This window comes from Helianthus annuus, chromosome 16 (assembly GCF_002127325.2).
Source record: "Helianthus annuus cultivar XRQ/B chromosome 16, HanXRQr2.0-SUNRISE, whole genome shotgun sequence".
NCBI lineage: Eukaryota > Viridiplantae > Streptophyta > Magnoliopsida > Asterales > Asteraceae > Helianthus > Helianthus annuus.
Window position 1 is genome coordinate 30,863,975 of NC_035448.2, and position 10,606 is coordinate 30,874,580.

Here is a 10,606-nt window from a genome sequence, read left to right on the forward strand (position 1 = left end):
CTGATTTTCCATTATAATTAAGTTAATTTTTTATGTCATTTATATAAGGAAAATTATTTGTTACATTTTTCTTGTTTTCTGTACTATGGCAAACTTTATCATGTTTTCAGAAAAGGTTTTTATATATTTTTTCATGTGTGTTATGTTTTTCGAACTATGTTGCCGGCAATATCATTGAGCTGGTCATGAAATTCTTGTTTGAAATAAAAAAAAGACATAATAATCAACTTTTATACCCGTGTGAGATCATGCTTCTTCCACTGGTCTACACATGAGGCACACGCCTTTAGGATGACGGTGTCTAATGACATTGTCTGTCAAGTGTCTTTTGCATTTAGATATCATATGAAATTCATGATGAGGCTTGATAACAAAAAAAACAAAAATTTAAAGTTTTCTCTAGGTGTACAAAACGTTCAAAAAGTTAATCACAAAAGAGCTTTAAAGCATGAAATTTAGGAAAATATAAAAAACGATAATATAAGATTCATGGTGAAAAACGTGAAAATTTTATAGACTTATGACCACTTTGATATTAAAAAAAAATAAGTCATTTGCTGATTTTCCATTATAATTAAGTTAATTTATTTTATGTCATTTATATAAGGAAAATATTTGTTATATTTTTATTGTTTTGTGTACTATGACATGCCTTTTCTTAGCCCAAATATATATCCACTGACAAAATTACAACCATCCAAAAGTTAGTTTATGAATGGTTATATAAAAAAACCTATCTAAGTTAGTTTATGAATTATTATATCAAATAGCCTATGTAATGTAAAATACTATATGCTAAATTAGTTAGTCTAAACATTAACAATTCAAATAACCTATGTAATATAAAATATTATATCAAATAACCTATGTAATATAAAATAGATTATCAATTCAATCAGATACTATCATTAACAAAAAGGTATTGGGAGTGGGTATCTTCCTTCCAATGAACTCCCTTACTCGTGCTTGTGAATGAAATTATGCATCAATTTGCATATATAAAGTTTTACTTTTGTTTCTTTTAATTTTTAAAACGTAATATATAGTAATTATTTACAAGTGTTCCAAGTGAATATTTGGTAATGTTATACCTAATGCAAACACTTTTCTTTTAAGAATAAATATAACATGTTAAATAGAATGATAACTTTACAAAAAGTTCACAAAATGTGTTTCGAATGAATCAATAATGGGGTCTGAGTATAATTTCTAAAAACTTGGGACAAAACTGTAATATGGTCTTCACACAAAAACAATTCATATAATTTGTTAAGAGTAAAAATAAAAACTTTTAAAAATACACGAATAAATTATCCTTTTTTTCTCTAAATTTGATACGTATATGTTATATTCAATATGACTACAAACAGTAACTAATATAGATCCATAATTATTTGGAGTTGGATAAATTTTGTAAATTTCAGATCGTACTTTGATAATTTTGTCATTAACTCATTCGGTACTTTTTTTTAAAGAATCTGTTTTGGTCACAAGCCGTTTTGACTTTCAACGAACCCATTTTGATTCCGAACCAAAGCAAACTTTCTTTTGTAAATAGACCCGTTCTGAATGATTCTGAACCAAAGTAATATATATATATTTTTTGTAAATCGACAACTCATCCAAGACAACCTACCTGTCTTGGATGAGTTGTCGATTTACAAAAAAAAAAAAAAAATACACCTAGAGTTGCATATGTCTGAGGACATGGTCCAAGATAGGACTTCGTGGAGGCGTAGGATTAGGGTTAAGGACTTCTAGAGGATATTGCAGTAAGGTCTTAGGTGTATTTTAGGGACGCAGGTTTTTCTTATTCTTTAAGGGACTTTAACGGTGATTGACCTCTTGTGTTATGCCCAAATGTTGTTGTATGCCATTATACATGATTTACATTATACTGTGCCACTCTGATCACTTTCTTGATATAGATGACTTATTTTTCTATATTCTTTGACTTGATGTTTTGGTATGTTGTTCGTTTTGGAGCCGGGGGTCTCTCTGGAAGCAGCCTCTCTATCCTTAGACCATGTGTAGTGGGGCGCGATTTTTAAAAAAAATTGAAAAATAACGCCCTAAAACGCCCCCACTACCACTACATGGGGCGTTTTATTGCAAAAATTTTGAAAAAAAATGGTTTCGGCGTTTTCTTCAAAACGCCCACACTACAAATTGGATGGATATGAGAACTTTGATGGACCAATGGAAAGGGACCAAGTGGGCTGACACACTCTAACTTTTGCATGTGATTGTGTAGCCACTTTTGATTTCCCCTTTTTTTTTATGATTGAATGGGCATTATGGGGCATTATACCCACTACACCACTTTTGCTATAATGCCCCCTTGCTGACTAGGACGCCACGTGTCGTATAATGCCCCATGGTGGGGGCATTATAAGGTTCTACCACTACACATGGTCTTAGGGATAAAGGAAAGGTATGTCTACATCCACCCTCCCCAGACCCTATAAGTAACTTTGCTATTTGTGTGATTTACTAGGTATGATTGATTGATTTTTTGTAAATCGACCTGTTCTGAAAGGTGTGAGATGTAACCCAAAATGTATTTTAATCAAGCAAACACATTTTTAAGTCAAATGAATTCTAATATTAGAACCGGAATGGGTTTCATTTGCCTTTAAAAAAATCCATAATCCATAACACTTCATGAATAAAGCATTGATTATGAAACCAAAAGAACATACCACAATTATTAACACCCATTTACACAACTCATAACGCCTTAATACAATCGTCAATCGAAAAGAGCTACAACATCAATAACAGTAGCCACATAAACAACGATAATCATAGACACAATTGTAGGAATCCGTTCGTGTAAAATAAATAAAATAATTTATTAACTTGAAATACAAGAACAATAACAGAATTACAACTGAAAAGAAATACAATTACAACTGAAAAAGGGAAAAACAAAGACAGAAAACTCGAACAGACGAAACTGTTCTTGGCCGAGGATCGTGTTAGACACGGGTCCCTTAAAACAAATTTCGTATCTCCCAGGAGAACACGTTTGTTTCCAGGATACAACAGCCTCAAGCAGTTGCACTGCCGGTCTTGACTTCAACCCGAACAAGTACCTTGCGCCTTGAGAGAAGATGATAAATTCTGTAGAGAGAAGATTGTAGAAGCTTGTGTAATCCGGTGTGTCTTTGTCTTCGATAGGATGCTCCTATTTATAGTTGCAAGTCTTGAAGAAACTGAAAATGAATTAAATGGGTGAATTAAACTGCATTAAACGTCTTTAATGCACTTTAATCCGTCATTTAATTCTCAGTCAAACGCATTAACTTCGTCAGTTTCAAATGCTGAATGTAACTGCACTAGCATTAACTGCAGCAGGAAGCTTCCGCGTGCGCGGCGCGCGCAAGACACACTGCCGCGCGCGCAGGTCTGCAAACCTCACGCGCGGTGCGTCCACTTGGCTCACTGCCATGCGCGCGTGCGCCGCATCACCTACCACTTGGTCCTTGCAACCCTTGTGCTCCACCACGCGCGCGCGGTCAAAAATACAAAGGCGGCTCTCAAGCGGCTCGCGGCGATGCGAAGTGCAAAGTGCGCCATCAAAGCGCCACATTGCGCCTCATCGCCCACGCCACGCGCGCGCGCGCGCGAGCGTGTGCGAGTGCGAGTTAGGGTGCTCCGCACCCTTCGCGAGGACACTAGTGTGTGCTTCCATGAAACAATAAGGATGGAGAGATCCTACTTAAATACCCCTTTAAGTTCCATCTCTCATCCTATGTGGGACAAGGTGCCACTTTCCCCCTTATTTCAGCATTCAAGTTTCAAACACCAAACTTTGAGCATCGATATCTCATTCATCTTAGCTCCGTTTTGGACGTGGTTTAGTTCGTTGCGAAGCCCTTCCAATGTAGAACACAAACCCACAAATAAATATATAAACCCCGCTCATTTTATTATATTTATTTTTAGTCCAAAATTAGGAAAAAATCATTTTCCTAACAAAATTTCCAACAATCCCCCACATGAATAGAAATCGATCTATCAAGTTTCAACGATACACGTTCAACAGTTGAGCATTGCAAGATAGGTAGGTGTAACCTTTGAACCTCCTTTTGTGAAGCATACTTAGCCTCCTAGGGTCTTGTAGACGCGGTGTCCTTGAACAATCCCCCATTTATGTAGGCGACAATATACATTCACACAATACTCTCCCTAGTCGAGTCAAGACCTCATGGTTGTGTCCGTTTATGGTCATGGAACACGTTCCTGGTTCTGCGAGAGCTCTAGGATTTGCGCCTCCCCACAAATCCATTCGAAGCGACCCCACTTCTCTCTAACATAGGTGATTCCTCTGAATCATTAAAAGCATCATGGTTAATTTGGATTTCCTCAAAATCCTTAACCTCAACATGCTTAACCTTTCCTTCATGTCACTGATTGGAATGGACTAGGAAGTATACAAACTCCCTTTATTGATTTTTGGGGCACCCCCCACAGTGACTCCCTTTGGGTTTATGATTAAGTTTGCCTATTGAACCTAGATCTTGGGATCTCCAGTCAACTAGGTTAGGTTTCCCTCATATTCCCTTCATCTATGGGCTTTAGTCCCATTCCTCTTGACAACCTATACACCTTATCTGTGCTTAAGCCTTTTGTTAACGGGTCCGCAATGTTCTCATTTGACCTCACATAGTCAACTGAGATAACACCCGTTGAGATAAGTTGTCGTACCGTGTTGTGTCTACGTCGAATGTGCCTTGATCTGCCATTGTACATCATGCTTTGTGCTCTAGCAAGAGCAGACTGATTGTCACAATGTATGAAGATCGCCGTCAACGGCTTTGGCCATCTTGGAATGTCTTTCACAAATTGACGTAGCCACTCCGCCTCTTCCCCACTTTTATCTAAAGCGACGAATTCGGATTCCATCGTAGATCTAGCTATAACCGTTTGCTTGGAAGACTTCCAAGCTATAACTGCGCCAGCAAGTGTAAACACATATCCACTTGTCGATCTATGATCTTTTATATCCAATATCCAGTTCGCGTCAGTGTATCCTTCGATCACTGCTGGATCACGGGTATAATGCAATCCATAGTCTCTCGTGTATCTTATGTATCTGAGCACCCTCGTGATAGCTTTCCAATGATCCTCGCTCGGATTACTGGTGTATCTACTTAGCCTGCTCACAGCATACGCTAAGTCGGGTCTAGTACATGTCATTAGATACATTAGACTACCAATGATCCTTGAGTACTCTAACTGAGAAACACTCTCGCCTCTATTCTTCCTTAGGCGTTGGGTATTATCAATTGGAGATCGAGCTACACTCGTATCATCCGAATTGAATTTCCCAAGGATCTTGTCCACGTAGTGAGATTGACTCAACACAAGACCATTTTGGGTTATAGTGATTTTAACTCCAAGAATCACATCCGCGAGACCTATGTCTTTCATGTCAAACCTCGCTTTCAACATGTCTTTCGTTGAGTTGATCATCTTATCATCACTCCCAATGATAAGCATATCATCTACATAAAGACATAAAATCACATAACCTCTTGGTGTGTCTTTAAAATAAACACACTTGTCGCACTCATTTATTTTGAAACCATTGTCAATCATGACATGATCAAACTTTTGGTGCCATTGTTTTGGAGCTTGCTTCAAGCCGTACAAAGACTTGACTAATTTACATACTTTACCCTTGTTTCCAGGGGCGGAAAAACCCTCAGGTTGTTCCATGTAAATTTCTTCTTCTAAATCGCCATTTAGAAATGCGGTCTTTACATCCATTTGGTGAACTTCCAAATTTCTTAGAGCCGCAATTGCAAGAACCAACCGTATAGAGGTTATTCGCGTCACAGGCGAGTAAGTATCAAAGTAGTCTAGACCCTCCTTTTGTCTAAATCCTTTGATTACTAACGTTGCCTTGTATTTATCAATACTTCCGTCAACTTTCATCTTCCTTTTGAATATCCAACGATATCCAAGTGGTTTACAACCAGGTGGAAGATCTACTAACTCCCAAGTATGATTTTGCAATATAGAATCAATTTCATTCTTAATTGCTTCTTGCCATTGAGGTCTTTCTGCAGAGGTAACCGCCTCGCGGTAGGTATTGGGCTCACCCTCAACCATGTAGCTCATGAAGTCAGGACCAAAGGATTTTTCAACCCTTTGTCGTTTATTTCGTCTAAGCTCACCCTCCTCGACCTCAGGTCGTTCATGAGTTTCATCTAACCTAGTAGATGAACTTGGTCCTGGTTCATCTAACCATGTAGACGAACTTGGACCGGCTTCATCAACCGCTCTTGATGAAGGTGCATGTGTTTGTCCTAACATAGGAAACACATTTTCAAAATATGAGACGATATTAGAATTTGCCTCCATGATAGTGTGTTTGTGTACATCGGGATTCTTGGATTCATATACAAGAAAACGATGTGCACTACTTTGATGTGCATATCCAATGAAAATGCAATCAACAGTTTTGGGTCCTATCCTAAGAGCCTTAGGAGGTGGTACAATCACCTTAGCTAGACACCCCCACACTTTCAAGTATTTGTACGATGGCTTCTTTTTCCTCTATAACTCATATGGAGTTTCGTCCCTATTTTTCAAAGGTATCTTGTTCAAAAGATAGTTTGCTGAGAGAATGGCGTCCCCCCACATTTCTCGGTTCACTCCCGAGCTTATCAACATGGCGTTCATCAATTCTTTCAATGTGCGGTTCTTTCGTTCCGCCACGCCATTTGACTGTGGAGAATAAGGAGGTGTACACTCATGTATAATGCCACTTTTTGCGCACAAATCGGCAAAAGGTGCAACATATTCACATCCTCGATCGCTTCTCAAAGCTTTTATCTTCTTTTTAAGTTGATTCTCAACTTCATTTTTGTACAAGATAAACTTCTCTATTGCTTCGTCTTTACTCTTAAGTAAATACACATAGCAATATTTAGTACAATCGTCAATAAACGTGATGAAGTACTTATTTCCTCCACGCGTGGGAATCGCTTTTAAATCACACACATCGGTATGAATTAAATCAAGGGGTTCGGTTATTCGTTCAACCGATTTAAACGATGATCTCGTAAGTTTGGATTCAACACATGTCTCGCATTTGTGATTGGACTCGATATGGAATGTTGGTATTAAGTGTAATTTAATTAAACGTCGTAATGAATTAAAATTTACATGTCCTAGTCTACCATGCCAAACATTAGAAGACTCAACCATGTAAGTAGAAGTAGAAGTTTCATTCAAACTTTTGTTTTGGTTTACAACCATTACATTCATTTTAAACATACCATTAAGGGCATAGCCCTTTCCAACAAACATTCCACGTCTAGAAAGAACAAAATTGTCCGATTCAAACACTAGACGAAATCCAAACTTGTTGAGCATCCATCCCGACACGAGATTCTTTCGTATCTCTGGGACATAAAGCACATTTGTCAAGGTAAGCTCCTTGCCTGAAGTCATCTTCAAGACGACCGTGCCTTCCCCCTTGATGCTTGCGGTAGCTTTATTTCCCATATAAAGCTTTTCTTCACCTGAAGCTTCCTTGAATGTAGAGAAAAGAACCTTGTCTCCACAAACATGGCGGGTTGCACCCGTGTCAACGAACCATCCTTTTGGGTTTTCACCCATTGCGTTGACTTCTTCAATCATAGCCGCTTCTTCGGTTATCATTGCGATTATAGGCATACCATCCTCATCAACCATGTGCGCACGCTCACGCTTAGGTTTCTTGCATTGGTTAGCACGGTGCCCCGTCTCGTTACAATTGTAACAAGTACCTTGGAAAGGCGCAGACTTCTTTTTCACAGCCCCCTTTTTAGGTCCAAGGTTGTTAACCTTTGCTTTCCCTTTGTTGTCCTTTTTACCCTTGCCTTTCTTGCCCTTTGAGGACTCCCCAACTTCCACCATGTTTGCCTTAGCCGAAGCTTGCAAAATGGTGCGTTTTTGGGCCACCCTGTTTTCTTCTTCTATACGAAGACGAAGAACAAGGTCCTCAACCGACATTTCCTTTCGCTTGTGTTTAAGATAATTCTTAAAATCCAACCAAGCAGGAGGTAATTTTTCGATCATGGCTGCCACTTGAAATGTTTCGCTAAGTACCATTCCCTCAGCGTGGATGTCATTTAGTATAATTTGCAACTCTTGGACTTGGTTCATAACACTCTTGTTATCAACCATTTTGAAGTCCAAGAAACGGGCGACAACAAATTTCTTTGTTCCCGCATCCTCCGTTTTGTACTTTTTCTCCAAAGACTCCCATAATTCTTTGGAAGTTTTGATATTATAGTACACATTATACAGCGCATCCAAGAGACCGTTGAGTACATAGCCTCGACATATAAAGTCCGAGTGCTTCCACGCCTCTACCGCGCTCAGAGCCTGAGCATCGGTCTCCCCTTCCGCAGGTTGGGGAACGGTCTCCGTCAAGAACCTCGCAAGGTTCATGGTGGTCAAGTAGAAGAACATCTTCTGTTGCCACCTTTTGAAGTGGAGACCCGAGAACTTCTCGGGTCGTTCAGCATGATTCGCCACTGTGGACGCTCCCACAGTGTTGGCTGGGGTACCGACAATAACGTTGACGTTGGTATTTTCAGTCGACATTCTGAAAAATTCCACAAAACCAAGTTAATAAAACTGTTAGAATAATAAATGTGCTGATTTATTATTTTACTAACAAGATCGATGAGTAACAAAATCAGCCTCGTAGCTTCTAAGTCCAACTTTGAAGACTACAAGAGAAGATCTTAGAACCCAAAGACGAAGAAGGAGTAGAAGAACAGAGTTCTGTTTTGACAAAGTCGCTACTTTGAATCAAAACAGAGGAAAACCTTTTAAAACACAACCTGCTGTGAGAGAAAAAAAATTTGAATTCACAGCAGAGAAGTTTGTGATTCTACACGAACGGTGTTTTAAAATTTGTTTTAAGATTGTAGGAATCCGTTCGTATAAAATAAATAAAATAATTTATTAACTTGAAATACAAGAACAATAACAGAATTACAACTGAAAAGAAATACAATTACAACTGAAAAAGCGAAAAACAAAGACAGAAAACTCGAACAGACGAAACTGTTCTTGGCTGAGGATCGTGTTAGACACGGGTCCCTTAAAACAAATTTCGTTTCTCCCAGGAGAACACGTTTGTTTCCGGGATACAACAGCCTCAAGCAGTTGCACTGCCGGTCTTGACTTCAACCCGAACAAGTACCTTGCGCCTTGAGAGAAGATGATAAATTCTGTAGAGAGAAGATTGTAGAAGCTTGTGTAATCCGGTGTGTCTTTGTCTTCAATAGGATGCTCGTATTTATAGTTGCAAGTCTTGAAGAAACTGAAAATGAATTAAATGGGTGAATTAAACTGCATTAAACGTCTTTAATGCACTTTAATTCGTCATTTAATTCTCAGTCAAACGCATTAACTTCGTCAGTTTCAAATGCTGAATGTAACTGCACTAGCATTAACTGCAGCAGGAAGCTTCCGCGTGCGCGGCGCGCGCAAGACACACTGCTGCGCGCGCAGGTCTGCAACCTCACGCGCGGTGCGTCCACTTGGCTCACTGCCATGCGCGCGTGCACCATACTCACTCAGGTCCATGCGCGCAAGACACACTGGTGCGCGCGTAGGTTTGCACCCGCATGCGCGGTGCGTCCACTTGGCTCAAGTCCATGCGCGCGTGCGCCACGTCACCTGTGAGCCTATACGAGCGCGCCACACAGTCGCGTCGTATTGGCTCACTCTGGTGCGCCGCGCACGACACAACAGGACCCATGCACCATGCGCGCAACCGCGCGACTCCGTGCCATGTGTACTCGCGCGCGCATGCGCATGACTGCCACGTCATGCGCCGCAAAACCTACCACTTAGTCCTTGCAACCCTTGTGCTCCACCACGCGCGCGCGGTCAAAAATAAAAAGGCGGCTCTCAAGCGGCTCGCGGCGATGCGAGCGTGCGAAGTGCAAAGTGCGCCATCAAAGCGCCACATGCGCCTCATCGCCCACGCCACGCGCGCGAGCGTGTGCGAGTGCGAGTTAGGGTGCTCCGCACCCTTCGCGAGGACACTAGTGTGTGCTTCCATGAAACAATAAGGATGGAGAGATCCTACTTAAATACCCCTTGATGAATGTATAAACCCACAAATAAATATATAAAACCCGCTCATTTTATTATATTTATTTTTAGTCCAAAATTAGGAAAAAATCATTTTCCTAACAAAATTTCCAACAACAATTGCGTCAAATCTTTTGATGAACAACTACTTGATGAATGTCCATTTCTTTCAACATAACTGCCCGACCACAAGAGTCACACGAGGTAGTTCTCAACCCACAAAGACTCTCATATTCAGAGAGTCCTCTAAACCCAGTCACAGTCGTCAACTGCTATTGAACCGGCTTGGACCATGTCCCCACAAAACCGACATGCCACCAGCCGTAATGGGCACTCTAACGACCAGTGTTGCACCACAAGTTACCAAGATAAACATATACTCATCATTACTTTACTGAAACAAAAATTTCTATACACCAATCAATAAAGACTAGAGGTGGCAAAAGGACTGATTGGATAGCGGGTCAAGATAGGTTCTAGGTGAGCGCAA